The 19,210-nt window shown below is 37.2% G+C and overlaps 1 pseudogene; it reads left to right on the forward strand.

The window, feature by feature from the left end:
• The first annotated feature begins 182 nt into the window (after positions 1-182).
• LOC122735768 lies at positions 183-1,759 on the forward strand (annotated as a pseudogene).
• Positions 1,760-19,210: the final 17,451 nt, after the last annotated feature.

Genomic DNA, 19,210 nt, shown 5'->3' on the forward strand with positions numbered 1-19,210 from the left:
AATAATAAATGCTTATTGCATTGGTAAATTACCATCGACAAACAGAGGATCAAAGCATTCTAGACTTAGCAAAGAAAAACACTTTAGGTGGGAGAAATATCAACCCCAAGGGGCTCTGTCCAGATCTCCCACCTGCCCGGCCCACTTCCTCCCCCTTCCCCGTCCTGTCCTCTGTCCTTGCCATGGCAGACTATCTCATCAGCATTGGCACTTGTTACATTCCAGATGATGGGCTCACGGCACAGCAACTCTTCAACGGCGGAGATGGGCTCACATACAATGGCTTCCTTATCCTCCAGGGTTATATAGACTTCACAGCAGATCTAACTTCAGCACTTACCAAGACGATAACCCTGAAGACCCCACTTGTTTCATCCCCAATGGACACAGTCACTGAAGCTGGGATGGCTATTTGTCATGGCACTGACAGGAGGTATTGGGTTTATCTATCACAATTGAACCCCAGAATTCCATGCCAACGCAGTATGCAAAGTAAAGAAATATGAGCAGGGCTTCGTCACTGTCCCTGTGGTCCTGAGCCCTAAAGATCGAGTCAGAGGGGCAGCTAGATGGTGCAGTGGATAGCACACCAGCCCTGGAGTCAGGAGGACCTGAGTTCAAATCCGGCTTCAGACACTTAACACTTAATAGCTGTGTGACCCTGGGCAAGTCACCTGGTGGGCATCATCTCCCCTCGTAGCATCGACTTTCTTAAGGAGGAGGAACATGACGGTTTTCTGAGCGAGATCATAACTAGGCAGGAGGATCTAGTGGTGGCTCCTGCAGGAGTCACACTAAAGGAAATCAGTGAAATCTTGCAGTGGAGAAAGAAAGGGAAGCTCCCCATTGTGAATGAGGATGATGAGCTAGTAGCCATCATTGCCCGCACGGACCTGAAGAAGAATCGGGACTTCCCCCTGGCATCTAAGGACACCAAGAAGCAGCTTGTTTGCAGGGCATCCATCGACACCCATGAGGACAACAAGTATTGGCTTGACTTGCTGGCCCAGGCTGGTGTCCAGGTGGTTGTGTTAGACTTTTCTCAAGGAAACTCCATTTTCCAAATTAACATGATCAAGTATATCAATGAGAAATACGACAACTTCCAGGTTATCAGTGGCAATGTGGTAACAGCTACACAAGCAAAAAAATCTTATTGATGCTGGAGTGGATGCCTTGAGGGTGGGCATGGGCAGTTGCTCCATTTGCCTTACACAGGAAGTGCTGGCATGTGGGCAGCCTCAGGCTACAACTATCTACAAGGTCTCAGAATGTGCACGGTGCTTTGATGTCCCCATCATTGCTGATGGTGGCATCCAGAACATGGGCCACATTGCCAAAGCACTTGCCCTTGGAGCTTCCACAATGCTGATGGGCTCTCTGTTGGTGGCCACCACAGAGGACCTAGGTAAGTTCTTCTTCTCTGATGGGATCTGGCTAAAGAAATACCAGGGGATGGGCTCCCTGGATCCTATGGACAAGAACCTCGGCAGACAGAGCCGTTACTTCAGGGAAGCAGACAAAATCAAGGTGGCTCAAGGGGTGTCTGGCCATGCAGGACAAAAGGTCCATCCACAGATTTGTTCCCTACTTGATTGCTAGCATCCAGCTCTCCAGCCAAGATATTGGTGCCAAGAGTCTAACATAAGTCAGAACAATGTTGTACTCAGGGGAGCTGAAATTTGATAAAAGGATGTCATCTGTTCAGGTGGGAGGTGGTGTCCATGGACTCCATTCTTATGAGAAGCCGCTCTTCTGAGAAGTGGCCTTGTTTACTTTTACTGACTCTCACCTGTCTCTCTAGGTTTTTCAATAAAAAGCTGGATATAGTGAAAACAAAACAAAAACACCTTAAAAGTCATCTAGTCCAATCCCCTTCTTATTTATCATGATAAAATGCAGACTGACTCCCAACATCTTCCCAAACAATGATTATTTACTTATATGAAAGTTTTCTTGTCAAGAATGTGAGGAAGAAAAATGTAATATTTTAGGATATTTGACCCTGTATCACTCTGGCTTAAAAGAGGGTGATGCCACTAAATTTATTTTGTGACATCTCTATTGAAATTCTGAACTTTATTTATTACGGGCAAAAGAATTCTAACTTTGCCCTGATGAATTACTCCAAGAATTTTTGCCTCAGGCTCAGGGAATGGGATTTGCTTTCCTCAGAATGAGTTCCCCACCATGCTGAGAGAGGTTGTTTTTTTTTTTTTTTCCTGTCTCTCAAGCATTTGGATGACATCCACAGCTAACAATACTTTTCCTTTTAGCCACTGCCATGCCACTTTTATTGAGATAGACTAGAACAGTATGTAGATAAATGTGGCCAACTGCAGAAATCCATTTGTTTAGACAACAGTGATGGAAGATATGCTTAATATCAATTGAAGCATTCATCTTCTCTTTCTTTCATTAGGACAGTTCTAGATCAACACTTCAGAAAAAGTAAAGTAGGGCAGGGATGCTCAGACCTTTTTCCAGTGGTAATACCATTGTTCCCCTAACATGAGGAGAATATAGATGAGTTTCCTTTTTCAAAAGTCTGCAACTTGGGAAAATAATTTAAAAGCCAAACTCATTCTCCAATCATCTCTTTTCTTCACCTGTTGAAATGCCTTGGAGCACCTAAAAGCTCATTTATGTAGCACTTTATGATTTTTAAAGTATTTTCCCCCCACAACAACTCTGAGGGAGGGAGTAGAATTGCTATTACTGTATTCTCACTCTCATTTTACAGAGGAGGAAACTGAGGGCCAGTTCAAGTGATCTGTCCAGGGTTACGTAGCTAGTAAGTGTCAAACCAGAATTGGAAGCCAGATTTTCTCCTGACTCATAAATCTAGTGTCTTTCCTCCTGTATTATACTGTTGCAAACAGTCTGCTTACAAGTATTTCAGGGGAGGCAGTGTAGTGTGGATAGGAAGACTACTGAATTTGGACTGGAGACAAGTTTAGATCTTGGTTCTGCCCCTCATTTGTGTTATATTAGGTAAATCACAACCACTCTGGCTCTCAGTTCCTTCACCTGTAAAATTAATTGTTTGTACTAGAAGAGCTCTAAGGTCATTCTATCTCTAATCTGTGACCTTCCTATTTTCCTCTTCGCCCCCCCCCCCCCGCCCCCAACCCCATGCCAAACTCCGATTCAGGTCCTGAATATAGTAACTATGTCAAAATGCTGTTATTGTGGTTATATGGCATGTAAAGATGAAAGATTTTAGATAAATCCAGGTCTGATATTATTGGAATTTTGTATCTGTTAATACTTTGGCTTTCTTACTAGCTAGTAAACTATTATTTTCTTACCAGTACAGCCTAAAGATATTTATTCTTATAAATAAGTAATTATTCCAATAAAATATTACTGGAAAACTGAACTTCATTAATAAGTTCATTCATTGATTGAACTTAATTTTGGCCAGTGGCTTCAACCATATAATCCAATAAAATTGTTTCCTAGTGAATCTGGGATATGAATATAGATTGAATCTGTGCTTTTTATAATATTAGGAATTCGCTGAAAGAGAAAAATCCCTCTAAAATGAAGGATGGAATCTTCTCTGGAAACTAGATTCTTATAGAAGTGCCTAAAGCATCATGAGGTAAAGTGATGTGCTCAGTTGCACGGCCAGCATGTTTCAGAGGTGGGATTTATACCCAAATCTTCTTGGTTCTTGGACTAGCTCTATACCTATTACAACACACTGTTCTTCAGAATTGCTAGATGCATACTTTTAAAGTATTTATTTTTTTCTCTTCTTCTAGCTTAACACACGTTCCTGGTAGTGCTAATGAATGATAAGATGCCTATAGTATAGGTAATGAACTAAGGAGATGAAGTTCTTTTCCCCTCCCCTCACCCCCAGCTACACAACTGATTTTAATATTATTATGGTTAGTACATTTAGATTAAAACAACAACAACAACACCTGGCTATGTGACCATTATAACCATATATCTGGGATGGTAGTATATAGAGACTGCCTAATAAGTCATAGAATCTATAATTTGAAGAAAATTTAGATCTCTAGTTCAATCTCCTCATTCTATGGGTGGGGAAATTCAGTTTACAGATAAAGAAACTAAATCCCAGAGAATTAAAGTCACTTGCCCAAGGTCATTTAACATATAGCACAGTAGGAATTTGAAACTAAGTGGGCCTGCTGACGTATAATGTTATGTTATGTTTTTTTTTTCCACCATACTACCCAAGACATCGATTAACTATATAATTGGTATCTAATTATTGAAACACATATCTATCTTTCAGAAAACAAAACCGAGACTTTAATACTACCTGTTTGCAACACATTATATTCATTGCTTTAATTAAATCACTGATTTATTTATTTATTTATGAAGGTGGTGGTAGATAAAAGACTCAGAAGAGATAAAGTCGGGCTAGTTAAAAGGGAATTGTCTGGATCAAGAGACATATGGAGGCTAGGGATCATTTAGAGCCAAACTGATAAAATACCAGTATTCAAGATTTAGCAGATAGAAGCCAAGTCAAGGGAAGTGAATCAAATGTTAGGCAACCAGTCAGAAAATAGAGATCAAGAAGGAGCTTTTGAGAATTAAGGTTTGTTTTCTTGGCCAGTGAAAAATGAAAAAAAAAATATGGTTAAATCAGATGAATCCTAGAATTGTGAAAGATATTAATATTATGACATCTCTTTCAAAAACCTCTCCTACATGAGCAGCAGTTATGGTTACTATAGCTTTAAGAGACAAATGAGAGTTTTAAGATTTGACATAGGGATGGGAAGTTTATGAAGACATTGATAGGAGAAATATAATAAACAAGGTTTGAGAGAAACTATGGAGAAGAAAGATGAGAAAAAAACAATTCTTTCTTGAGAAAAGTATCCTATTATTTTATGAAGGAACATGAAGAGAATTATATGATGAATTAGTTTGGAAAGGGGTAGTTTAGAGTGATTACTTGAAAGAACCTGAAAAGATCTTTTTTCTGTTATGATAAGACAATTTGGAGAAGACAAGAGAAAAAAGACAGAATGGTCTATCTTCTCTATGAAACTATTACCTTTAAATTGCAAAAAAGATTTTTAAAATATATTTTTTTAACATTCCTTTCTTTTTAAATTTTGAATTCCAAATTTTCTCTTTCCCTCTCCCACCCAATGAGAAGGACAAGTAATATATGTTGATTATACATGTGAAATCATGCAAAACATATTTCTATATTAAACATATTGTAAAAAAAGCAAAAAAAAAGATAAAGAAAGTGAGAAAATTACATTTCAATTAGTAGTCAAACTTTATCAGTTCTTCCTCTGGAGGTGGCTAGTGTATATATATGTATATGTATGTATGTGTGTATGTATATATATATATATCATGAGTCCTTTGGAATTGTCTTGGATCATAGTTTTGATCAGAGTAGCCAAGTCTTCCACAGTTGATCATCATTACAACAGCTCTTATTGCCCAAAATGATCTCACTGTTCTTCTCACTTCACTTTACATCAGTTCATATAGGTCTTGCCATGTTTTTCTGAGACCACTCTCCTCATCATTTCTTATAACACAATAGTACTCCATTATAATCATATATCACAACTTGTTGAACTATTCCCCAATTGATGAGCATCCCCTTGACTTCCAATTCTTTACTACCACAAAAAGAGCTGTTATAAATATTCTTGCACATAAAGATCCTTTTCCCTTTTCTTTGGGACCTAGCAGTTGTATTGCTATATTTTGATTGCCTTTTGGACATAGTTTCAAGTTGCTTTCTAGAATAGTTGGTTCAGTTCACAACTCCACAAATAGTGCATTAGCCTCCCTATTTTCCCAAATGCCCTCCAACATTTGTCATTTGCCCTTTCTGTCATATCAATTTGATTGCTATGAGATAGTACTTCAGAGTTGTTTTAATTTTCATTTCTCTAATTAATAATGACAGCATTTTATATGACTATAAATTTCTTATTTCTTCTCATGAAAAGTGTTCATATTCTTTGAATCTTTATTAATTGGGAAGTGGCTCTTATTTTTATTAATTTAACTCAGTTCTTTGCATGTTTGAGAAATGATCCTTTCTTGAGAAATTTACCCTAAGTTGTTTTTAAATTGTTTCATTATCTATGTTTTAACTTCAGCTGAAGCATATTAGATCCTTCTGTGGCCCTTTGTTTTTAATATCATATGTGTCTTACTGTTTCAAGTATGCTTCTTGTAAACAACATATTGTTGGTTTCTGCTTTTTAATCCATTCTGTTATTTGCTTCTATTTTATGGGTGAGCTAAATACATTGACATTCATAGTTATAATTACCATCTGTGTATTTCCCTCTATCTTATTTTCTTCTGTTTATTCCTCTCTCTATATATTTATTCTGCCCTTCCTCAAGTCTATTTTGCCTCTAACTACTGCCTCCCTTAGTCCATCCTCCCTTTTATCATTGTCCTCCTTTCTCTTATCCTCTTCTCCTCCTATTTCTATACACAGATAAGTGTGTATATTCATTCTTTCCTCAATGAAGAGAATTCTTTTGAAGAGACTTGGTAAAGTCATTTGCAATTATTGGGATGGTTAGCAGTCACTCTGCTTTATTTCTCATAGCTAAAGTAATGAAAAGTTATTTATAATTTTTATTGGTTTTGTGAATTAGTTGTACATATTAGTAACTTTTAGATTAGGGGTTTTAATTTATAGAGATGTGAATAAATATTTATGCAAAAGGAGGTTTCTAAAGTTTTAAAAGTAAATAATAGTTGATGATTTAGGGTGGGGATTCTGAGCCTAGCTGATTGAGGAAGATATCGAAACTTTAGTAATTAATGAAGAAATATATAACTTATTTTTGTATTACCCTACAGATCGAGATAATAAAATTTAATGTGCCAACAAGATGAGTAGCAAACTATGGAAGGAAAACCTTACTGAAAATAAAGTTGTTCACCCATGAAATCTGTTACACACAGGGATCTAGTTCTTTTAAACCCTGTTATTTTCTCAGTGCTAAAATACACTGCTTCCATTTTCTACAAATATGAACTGGCCTTTATTCTCTTCCATTGCAACAGGATTTAACCAATCACTGTATTCAGGAATTCTTCCCCCCTACAAACCATTTCATATTACTCAGAAATTACTTAGGTAGAGGGTTTCCTTTGCTTCTTTTTTATTTAGCGAATTTATGCAATATATTCTTCTTGGAGGAGGTCATATCCAAGTTATATAAAACATCTCATATATTTGCAATCATAATTTCATTGGCATCATCCACCAATGCTGTGATGTATTACCCTAGAGCATCTCTACAAGACTAAGACCTGGTACCTGCTGCCCAGTTAGAAGGGACTGAATGGTTAGTGTTGTTGCTATTTGTCCTTTGTTCTTGAAAAGGACCATGACATCAGGGTGATGTCATGACTTGTACTTAATTGGATTATAAGGTGAGCGTGAGGGACATCAGGGAGATGGCCCTAAATGTTTAAGGCAATTAGGGTTAAGTGACTTGCCCAGGGTCACACAGCTAGTAAGTGCAGGATGTGAGATTTGTACTCAGGTCCTCTTGACTCCAGGGCCAGTGTCATGGTATAAAGCAATGAATACTGGTTCTGGTGTCAGAATCTTAGTTCAAATTCTGTTCACAATCTGTGTGATCTTGGGTAAATTATTTCACTTCCATTCCTAGTACCCTCATCTCTAACATAACAATTTGGAGAAGATGACATCTGAATTTTCTTCCAGTGTTAGATATATGATCCTATTATTTCTCTTATAGATTTAGCACTTCCTTTGTTTTGCAGATCTTCATTGTTGAAATCAGCTTAGGCTGGAAAGCAGAATGACTGTGGTAACTATGACTCCAGGGTGGATCAGCCAGAGAAACAACATCTAGGGAGGCAGCTGTGTGTACAGTGGCCAGATAAAGTACATTTGGAGTCATGGGACTTAGGGTCCAATCCTGCCTCTGGTACCTCATACTTTCTGATTTGGGGCAAGACACTTTTTCCTTTTACTCTGTTTATTTAACTAAAAATGACCAGGTTGCACTGAATAATCTCTAAGGTCCCTTCCAACCCTGAATCCTATGAGTCTATGGCAAGAGATGGCTTATTGGTGAGTTTGCAACATTTTTATAATTATTGAAACATAGAACTTGAGCAATTAAAACTTTCAAATGAGAAATGATTCTATTGCAATGTACAACCTATTTTATAGAAGCTTTTTGGAATGATTAAAACTGAACTTAACTATGAAGACCCTTTCATCTGAAAAAAAATTATTCCATTGAAATGTAGAACTTATTACTTGTATAGGAAAATGACTCAAGTAGCAAATGGGTTGGTCGAACAGAGGACTTTGAAGAGTGGAACATAATTGGATAACCTGAACATAACAGACTGAGTAAACAATTCATTTGTTATCATTATTTTGTGCATAGTTGAACCTCAGACACACTCTTTGTAATGCTTTCTGCGTCAGTTTCAAGTACATTATGTGAAAGATTAAAGAAGTATGCCTTAAGAATACAAACAGGAATAGGGATTTTATCAAATCATTCCTGCGCTGTAATTTTTGCCTTCTTCCTGAATAGAAATTATAAGAAGAGCAAGAAAGAGAGAGAGAGAGAGAGAGAGAGAAGAGAGAGAGAGAGAGAGAGAGAGAGAGAGAGAGGAGAAACAGAAACACAAGAAGGAGGCATAAAAACCTTAAATCTGGTCTGTTACTACTGGTTCATCCTTATGAATTTGAAGAGTTAGGATTTTACTTTGAACATCAGAAATTTTGATCCTATAGAAAATCTCTCAAATCTTCCAAAGTGAGATGAAAAATAGCCAATAATTAGACAGAGCTTCAAGATTAGCTAGTACAATAGTAGCCACAAACCGATTCAATTAACTGGTAACTCAATTGTTTTTGTAAGGTGATTATGAAACATTCTTAGTCTACAATAAAGATTTCCAATGCTCTCCTTTCCAGAAACCTCTACAGTGCTAATTTATGCTGTGGTACTTTGTCCTTTCTTCTCCCTGACCTTGCAAAATAAAGAATTCATTAGGCAGCTTGCTCCTTCCAGCAGCCAAAGCTAAACATCAGCCTTTATATTGTTTATAGTCTTATTCTCTTAATCTTTCCTTCCTTACATGAATAAGTCATACTAATATTCTTTGTCTAAGAGGTAGTGCTGCATATTAAACAAACAAATCTAGTATTCCTAGGTGTTTTTATGGCCAGAAAGCACTTCACAATATATTCTTATTAGATCTCTTCACAACAATCCTTACAGATAGGGACCAATATTATCCCCATTTTACAGATAGAGAAACTGAGGCAGGAAGTAGTTAAGTCCTTGTCCATGGTCACAGGGCTAATAAGCTTTTTGGGGGCCAAATTTGAATTCAGATCTTCCTGACCCAAGATTCAACACTCTAGTCTTAGAGCTACCTAGCCGTCTTAGAGAGCTGGCCTTGGCTTGGCCTGCCTTTCCTAGATGTTGTGTGCTCATAAACAGATTTAACCTTTCAGTGCCGCAGGAAATTACAGGCAAGTAGACCTTTATCAGGGGCTGTGAGGTAGCACAAAGGAAAGAGCATGGGGCCTGGACACAGAAAGACTCAAATTCCTGAGTTCCAATCTGGCCTTGGATACTTCCTAACTGTTTGATCCTGGGCAAGTCATTTAAACCTGTTTGCCTCAGTTTTCTTATCTATAAAGTGAGCTAGAGAAACAAATGGCAAACCACTCCAGTATCCTTGCCAAGAAAACCCTAAAGGAGGTCACAGAGAGCCTGACATGACAGAAATGACTGAACAACAACAAAATCCCTTTATCAGCAGGGAGAATTTCTACAAAGGGACTTTTCCATGCTGATGAGATCACAGGCCTAGACTAAAAAGCATAACCTAAACCTTCACACATTATTCTTAGAGAGTTCCTTTGACTACTGAGAAGCTGAGACTTCTCCAGAGGTCACACAGATAGTGTACGTCAAAGGTGAGACTTAATCTAGGTTTCCTGCTCAAGTCTGCTTCTCTATTTATTCGACCGAAGCTTCTTAAACGTTGTATAAAGCCCATATGATCACATAGCTGAGTGTGGGGGTTGCAAAAGATTGGCAACAGTAAAAGGGTATAGTATACTATATACCCGGGATTGCATAAAAATGTATTGGATGAAAAGTGATCATGAATTGAAAAAGTTTAAGAAGCCCTGTACTAGATCATACTAATTCGCATATGCAACTTAAATGAACAGAAATTTAATAAATATTTGAATAGTGGATAATGAAAAAATAACTTCAATCAAACTATATAATGGACATATATATATATATATAGTATATGTCAGTCAGTCAATAAACATTTGTTAAGTACCTACTGTGTGTCAGGCCATGTGCTAAGCACTGGGATATAAAGTAAGGCAAAAGAAAGTCTCTGCTCTCCAGTAATTCATTGGGGGGGGGCGGGGAGCAACAAGCAAACACTTTTCACAAATATATACACACATAATATTTTATATATTTATGTTTCTATGTAGGATATTATATACATATGTATGTGTATGTGTTATATATGATAAATTTGAAATAATCACATAGGGGAAGAGATGTTAAGAATCAAGAGAGATTTGGAAAGGCTTTCTGAGAAGGTGGCATTTTAGTTGGAACTTCAGAGAAGCCTGGGGCAGAAATAAGGAAAGGAGACCATTTTAAGTATAAGGACAGGCAGTGAAATACCCAGTGTAGGGAGATGGAGTGGAATATTTGAGCAAAAGCAAGGTGGCCAGTGTCACTGGATCACATGGTATATGTATTACAATAAGACTAGGAAGAGTGGAGCAGGTTCAGAATGGTTTTTGAATCCCAAATAGAGGCTTTTATATTTGATCTTGGAGGTATTAGGGAGTCACTGGAGTTTATTAAGTGTGGGTGATGTTGACATGGTCAGATTTGTGCTTTTGGGAGATCACTTTGACATTTGAGTAGAAGATGAATTAGAGTGGGAAGAGACACTTTATATATGTAAATAATGTATTCTCTCAGTACCTATGTATATATGTATAATGTTATAAAAAAAGAGAGAGAGACAGAGAGAGAGAGAGAGAGAGAGTTAGTTTATGTATGGTTTGACTATGTCTATTAAGGTCTGGCTGCCTTGTAATTTGTATTACAGGAGGAAGTATCCATTCTGAGGAAACCACTGATTTGTGAAATACATAAGTATGTGATCATTACTAACACATCAATAATGAATTATGTTACCTCTATTATAGGTTGCTGTGATTTATGCCCAAACACCACATTTTCCACCTCTGGACAGAATACCTTAAGAAGTTGTAACTGAATGACTGTAGAAGTCATTGGCAGCCAGAGTCTGGATGGGAGCTTCAGACTTCATTGAACATCTTATTTTCTACCTGCATGCTCTCCGTGACTTCGGTATGGTTTCTAGAAACTCATCATCTTCCAAGATCATATCATATCTGAAACACACCTCTTTGGTACCCCCCTGCCCCTGGTTTCCCTGCTTCCTTATGACCAATAGTGGAGCATAAGATTGGAGAGCTCCTCCCAAGTTAGCCATCTCATAATGTCCTATCCAGCTGCAGGACTTCATCAGTCCCCTTATACTTCCCTCTATCTCACCCTTGCCAGGTACTCTGTCCTCCTCTTCCCACCCTCTTTTCAAATTCTTTTTATGTATTGTCTTACCCCATTAGAATGTGAGCTTCTAGAGGGCAGGGACTGTCCTTTGCCTTTCTAGCATTTAACATAATGCCTGACACCTAGTGAGTACTTAATAAATGCTTATTGACTGACTCAGGCATGTGTCATATTCTCATGCCAGTCTACCTGGAGTAACTAATAAATAATAAGAGCAAAAGCTATACAGTAGATAGGGTACAGATACAGTAGAAAGGGTACTGAATGTAGAGTCTGAGATCCTGGGTTAAAAATCTGTCTTCTCTTATTTACTGCTTACGAGACTTTGGGCAAGTCACTTCATTTCCTTGTTTTCTCATTATGTAATGAGTGGTTTGCAATACACAGTCTCTGAGGTCCTTTCCAACTCTAACTTGAACCTTAACTAGAACCTGCAAGTGTGAGCTTTGGTTCCTTTGTGTGTTCTTGTTTTTAAAAATCTATTTATTTATTCATTCATTCATTTATTTATTTATTATTTATTTTTGTGGGGGCAATGGGGGTTAAAGGTGACTTACCCAGGTCACACAGCTAGTAAGTGTCAAGTGCCTGAGGCTGGATTTGAATTCAGGTCCTCCTGGATCCAGGACCAGTGCCTTATCCACTGCACCATCTAGCTGCCCTCCCTTTGTGTGTTCTTCCTGGTTTAAATCTTATCAAAATGTTGCTTCCAACCATTTTTTCCTACCCCATTTAGGGGAGGGCTTCTGGCAAACTAGCTTAGCACCTCCTCTATGCTGGTATCAGTCTTATCTCTATTGCCTCTCGTCCAGTAATCTTTTATGTACACAACACATAAAAGAGTTTTAAAATACCTGAGGGCCAAGTAATACATTAAAACATTTAGCTTTGTAGACATGACCTATGTGAACATAGAAATAAAGGTGAAGTAAAGTATGGGAAAAAGACTGGTGTATCCGCAGTCTACAAATTCTAGACCTGCCACGTAAAAACTTGTTGAACCTTAAACAAACCTGTGTGAACCTTGCTCATCTTTAAATAGGAATGATAACAAGTATTTACACCACTCCACACTATTGTTGTGGCTTTCCATTGGAGCTAGGATAAAACATAAACAAAGAATTCACTGTTTAGGCTTTTAATTAAATTAATTAATTAATTAATTAATTAATTAATTAAAACCTGCCCCTCACTTTCCATTCTCATTGTATAGTAAATGCTCCCCTTCCTACTCACTGGGACTTAGCTCTCTCTTGCTCTCGCTCTTGCTCAGTGAGGCAGTTAGCGTTAAGTGTCTTGCCCAGGGTCACACAGCTAGTTAGTGTCATGGTACTCCTGACTCCAGGGCTGGTGCTCTATCCACTTTGCCACCTAGTTGTCCCTGTCTCTATTTCTTACATATGGCATTACTTTGCCCATCTCTATGCCTTTGCATTGGCTCTTCCCCATACCTGGAATGCAATCCCTCCTCACCTCCATTTGATAGAATGCTTCTTTTCCTTCAAGACACAGTTCAAGTACAACCATCTACATGAAGTCTTTTCTGAAATTCTCAACAGTTAGCAACCTCCCTCCCTATCTTGGATTTATTTATATTTATCCCCTTTATAATTATTCTGTATATACTTGTGTATATATTTTTGTTTTCCCCATTAGAATGTAAACCCCCTAAAAAAAGAATGTAAACCCCTTTAGGGTTGGGAGAGTTTGTTTCATTCTTTGTATTACTATTATCATTGCCTAGCACATTGACTGTGATAAACGGTCACTTAATACATCCTTATTGATTGAGAACAAAATGATGTACTATAAAGTTCTTAAAAACATATAAAAGGCACATTTACTTAATCATAGCAGAGAAATGATATTCAGAGATGAATTAGTCTTTTTTTTTTGCTGGTCAATGAGGGTTAAGTGACTTGCCCAAGGTCACACAGCTGGTAAGTGTCAAGTGTCTGACGCTGATTTGAACTCAGGTCCTCCTGAATCCAGGGCCAGTGCTTTATACACTGCACTACCTAGGAACTAAGTCAAATTTATAAGAATCCAAGTCATTCCCCAATTGAGAAATGGTTAAAGTCATTTTTCTGATGAAGAAATCAAAGTTATATATTGCCATATGAAAACATGCTCTAAATCACTATTGATTAGAGAAATGCAAATTAAAAGAACTCTGAGGTACCATCTGACACCTATCAGATTGGCTAATATGACAAAAAAGGAAAATAATAAATGTTGGAGAACTTGTGGAAAAATTGGGACACTAATGCATTGTTGGTGGAGCTGTGAACTTATCCAACCATTCTGGCGTGCAGTTTGCAACTATGCCCAAAGGGCTATAAAGCTGTGCATACCCTTTGACCCAGCAATACCACTATTAGGTATTTTTCCCAGGGAGATCATGGAAAAGGAAAAAGGACCCACATGTACAAAAATATTTATAGCTGCTCTTTTTATGGTGACAAGGAATTGGAAATTGAGGGGTTACCTATCAATTGGGGAATGGCTGAACGAGTTGTGATATATGAATGTAATGGAATACTATTGTACTGTAAGAGTTGATGAGTGGCAGATTTCAGAGAAACCTGGAAGGACTTGCATGAACTGATGATGAGTGAGATGAGCAGAACCAGGAGTACATTATACACAGTGTTAATAACATTGTGTGTTGATCAGCTGTGATGGACTTGACTCTTCTCAGCAATACAGTGGTCCAAGATAGTTCCAAAGGACTCATGATGGATAATGTTCTCCAAATCCAGAAAAAAAAAAAAAAGAACTGTGGAATCTAGATACAGATCGAACCATACTATTTCTATTGTTTATCTTTTTTGAGGTTTTTCCTTTGTGCTCTGATTCTTCTTTCACAGCATGACTAATGCAGAAATATGTTTAATGTGATTGTGTATACATAACCTATATCAGATTACTTTCTGTCTTGGGGAGGGGGGGAGGGAGGGAGAAAAATTTGAAACTAGAAATCTTACGAAAACAAAAGTTGAAAACTATCTCTAAATGTAACTGGAAAATAATAAAATATTTATATGGAAAATAAATAAATAAACAAAAAAAACCCCATAAATGTTAATTATTTGAATTTTAGCTAACAAAAAATATTTTTTTTATGAGTATATCCATTACAAAATGCAACAGGGAGAGGGACTGGACCTCTGATTTCATTAGAATAGAAAACTTCCATGTGAGGAAATTCTCTATTAATGAAGTTTGGCACCATCACATCATCATCTATTCTTAGAGAGCTTCCTAAGACATTGGTAGGTTGCATCTTGTTCAGGATCACATATCCAGTATGGACCTGAATCCAACTCTTCCTGTAAAAATCAGCAGTTAGCTTTGTTCTAACAAATTCTTATTAAATTGAATAAAATTTGTTTTCTTTTGTTTATCTGATTAAACTAATTTTTTAAATGAATAATGAATGGGTGGAACATTGCTTGTACTGAACCTAAATTGAAGATAGAATTGAATTCTAAAATTTCTCCCAAAGGAATTACTGAGTAGTTCATTAATGTGGATATTACCTTAGAAGTAATCCATTTGGGGCAGCTAGGTGATGCAGTGGATAAAGCACTGGCCCTGTATTCAGGAGGACCTTAGTTCAAATCTGGCCTCAGGCACTTGACATTTACTAGCTGTGTTACCCTGGGTGAGTCACTTAACCTTCATTGCCACACACACACAAAAAAGTAATCCATCTATTTCTCCAGGTAACCCCAATAGAATAAGGTGAAGGGCTGTTTCATTGTTGTCTTTCTATCCCCAGCATCTAGCATAAGTCCTGACATGTAGCAGGCATTTCACAAATGCTTCTTGACTGATTGATATTTAAAGTGGCAGCATGGTATAGTGGACAGAAATCTGGCCTTGGAGTCAAGAAATCTGAATTCAAGTCCCATCCCTCATGGATCCTAATTATGTGAACCTGGGCCAGGCACTTGGTCTTTCAGTGGTTCTCTAACATTGTAGTTTTTATATATTATTTATCTCCATAGAAACAATTCCTCACATCAAGGAAATCACAGGTCCAAACCATCTCTTAGCAAACAAACTACAACAAAATCCAAGCAAAAAGTGTTATGTAGATAGTAATTTTATTTCTTTATTACATATGCAATAGAATTCATTAAAGTTACAAAGACTGTAGATTGAATGAATAAAGATACAGCTATACATAGGAGTCACATGAGTTCAATCAATTCAAACTTGTTCTTATAATTTTGAGGCTAATCACATACTGACATTGATCAAAGGAGTGAAGGTGATCAAATGTCATCAAATTCTAATGAAATTATGTAATTTCGCTCATCTGGAACTGGGACAATTGCCATCACATTACTTTTCTCCTGAATATACTACCTTTAATGGGCTAAGAGCAAAGCTCTTGATTTTTATTACAAACAAAAGACCCAGAATGCACTCAACATCTCAATTAGAAATGAGGTTGAACTGACCCACTTTTCAAGAAGGGGACTTACCCTCTTGCTACCTCAATATGATAATAGCTGATCCCAGCTTACTGATTTTTCACGTACATTGATAAATTATTCCCCAAATTAATGAGCCATATTTTGACCAAGTATAGCGATAGCTTTAGAATGTGAGATTAAAATTGGATATTAGATCATAAATCTCCCCTACTTAACCTTTCCCTTAATTTATCTCTCAGACTAGTAAATGGAAGAAGCTTCTGGTTTTCTAGATAGAGCCTTTATTGTATGGTAGTCACAAGGTGATGTTGATTAGAAGGATAGGAAAGTAGAAATACAATACAAATTATCTTAAGTCTAGGCTTAGTCTATATTCTGTATAAAACTCACCAAAACCCAAGGCCACTTTTAGGGAGAGAGACGAGGTCAAGCCCGTGGCTGTTAACCGAGAGCCGGGCCGAGTCAAACTCCAGTACGCGTCTGTCTGTGCAGCGCAGCCAGGAGACCAGCGGAGCAGGAAAAAGCTCCCACTTCCGTTCTCTCCTTGGCCTTTTAAGCTCGCACCCACCCCCGGAAGTCAGAAGTCGAGTGCTCAGCAGGCAATGCTGTTGGTCTCCTCCCCAAAAAGGTGGTCCTAAAAAAAACCCAAAAACTGGCGTCTCTCCATTATCTAACTGACTGTTAAAACTTTTTACCACAAGAAGGGAGAAATGCAAGTGAGACAATTCCCCCAGTTTCAGGACCACCCAGTTCCATTGCCATGTGAGGTTAATCAGTGGTGCTCAAGATTCTCAAATAAATCATCTCCATTAATAGAATCCTAAGGTTTGAAGGAATCTCATTAACTCATTTGGTCCAGTGATTCCAAAAGTCATGTGTCTGAAATGTATATCACTCATCTATTTGTGACACTACTACCTATATCTTTACTTCTCTTTCCAAGGATTTGTCAGCTTAATTAAACATTTATTTAATTGAAGGGACTAAGTACTACATAATATGAATAGAGTGGGGTTGCCCCAGTGGGCTATTGGGTCAAGATCACAAAGGACTGTCAGACCTCATATAGAGGTATCCTCTATGCACTCAGCCTGTTGCCCAGCAGTGATGAAAGCAATCTGATAGTTCATTCATACTACTGACTCAGTAGGACTTACTAAGTTATCCTTCCCAGGAGTACTTGTATATTTGGCAAAGGAATGAATCACTAATGATTATATCTCAGTCATAAGTGAAGAAGGTATTTTTCGAAACACTTTTGAGGAAAGAAAGAAGGCATACATTACTGGTACCACCTATTCTCTCTGAGCATGAGCCAATCTCAAACACACTTCCAAGAACAAAATGACCTTTAAGAACAAGCTGAGAACAGGCTGAGAACAATTTGTCTTGATGCTCCTTGAAGTTTGTTTCCTGGAAAGTCCCAGGTTTAGCTTGTTAAACAGAATTCTTTATTTGCTCAGGCATACAGCTACAAACTTTGGTTGCTGTTTAGTCTTTTTTAAGTCACGTCCAACTCTTTGGGAGTCCATTTGGGGTTTTCTTGGCAAAGGTACTGGAGTGGTTTGCCATTTCCTTCTCTAGCTCATTTTACAGATGAGGAAACTGAGGCAAACAAGGTTATGAAAATAGAAGTGGAAGTTGCTATTTCACATAACTGTGGTGTTTAATAAGAAGAGAGTATAAACATGGAGGAAAGAATTAGAGGAGTGGGCAACATCAGATGAATCTTTCATCTAAAACTGACAAAGAAGGGTTGAACACATGTACATGCACACACACACGGGAGTTTTATTCAGGAATGCATCAAACTTAATAGGGAAACAAACTGGGATACTGAGGGGTGGGTTAAGGGAGAAGATAATACCAGGTAGAAAAAAGTTGTATACAAAACAAACATCTTAATCCTGAAAGAGATATTAAAAGGAGGTTTAAAAAAAAAGAAAAATAGAATACAAGTGAATACCTTAGATTGCTTCTTAGACAATTGAAGAATGACTAAACAAATTTTGATATCTTAATCTATTGGAATGCTATTATGTCATAGATTATTATGAAGTTGTAGAGAATGCTGAGTAGGATGAACTGATGCAATTTGTACAATGTCACTCCATAAAAAAAACTCTTAATAAATATCTATACCTACAAATTCATATGTTAGTTATGGCCAAAAATACATGTCAGTTTTTGTCTTTTAAGTTTACTGCTTTTCTAACATAAGGTGAATGGCACATTTCATTTTCTCTCTTTGGAACTCATGTTTTATCATTGAGTAGTATATTTTTTTAATCTATCATGGTGATATCCTTGAATAAGTTGTTTTCCTAGTTTTACTTCCTTCATTCTGCATCAGTTCATAGAGTTTCCGCTGAAATTAGTGTGCTAAACTTTTGGCACACTAATCCATTATATCCATGAACCTTAATTTGGTTAGCCAATTTCCCAATAAAAGGTGCCTTCTTAGGTTCCAATTTAACTTTTTCAATAATCTGGTCAATTTTATGCTGTCCTTTTTTGTTTATTTTAATTTTAGAAATTCATCACTGAATTTTTATGCTTACTTGTTTTATTTTCTATGCCTTTTGATACTTCTATTTTTATGAATTAGATATATTTTATTCATATATGTTCAGTATTATATTATTTCATTGTCTATGGAAAATTTTTATAGTGAAAAAATAAATTCAGCTGATTCCCCAAAGATAATGGAACAATCAATAATGTATAGAATTGTTTAAAAGAGAAATCAAGCTTTAAAAAGAAAATACTAGGGGTAGTAGGTGGCACAGTGGATGGAGCACCGGCCCTGGATTCAGGAGGACCTGAGTTCAAACCAGGCTCAGACACTTAACACTTACTAGCTGTGTGACCCTGGGCAAGTCACTTAACCCCAATTGCCTCACCAAAATTTTTTTTTTTAAATTAAAAAAAAAAAGAAGATAGTAGTTTAGAAATCAGAGCTCTCTTTCAGATTTTAGGCTATTGTTTAAAAAGAAACAACAAGAAATTGTCCTGAGGGTAAAAGAAAGAACAAAAAAAGAATCATTAAGAGGCAGAGGTATCTAAAGGGCTAAAGGTTTGAGGAGATATTAAAGAATTGGAAGAAAGGCAGGA

Source organism: Dromiciops gliroides, chromosome 1 (assembly GCF_019393635.1).
Source record: "Dromiciops gliroides isolate mDroGli1 chromosome 1, mDroGli1.pri, whole genome shotgun sequence".
Taxonomy (NCBI): Eukaryota; Metazoa; Chordata; class Mammalia; order Microbiotheria; family Microbiotheriidae; genus Dromiciops; species Dromiciops gliroides.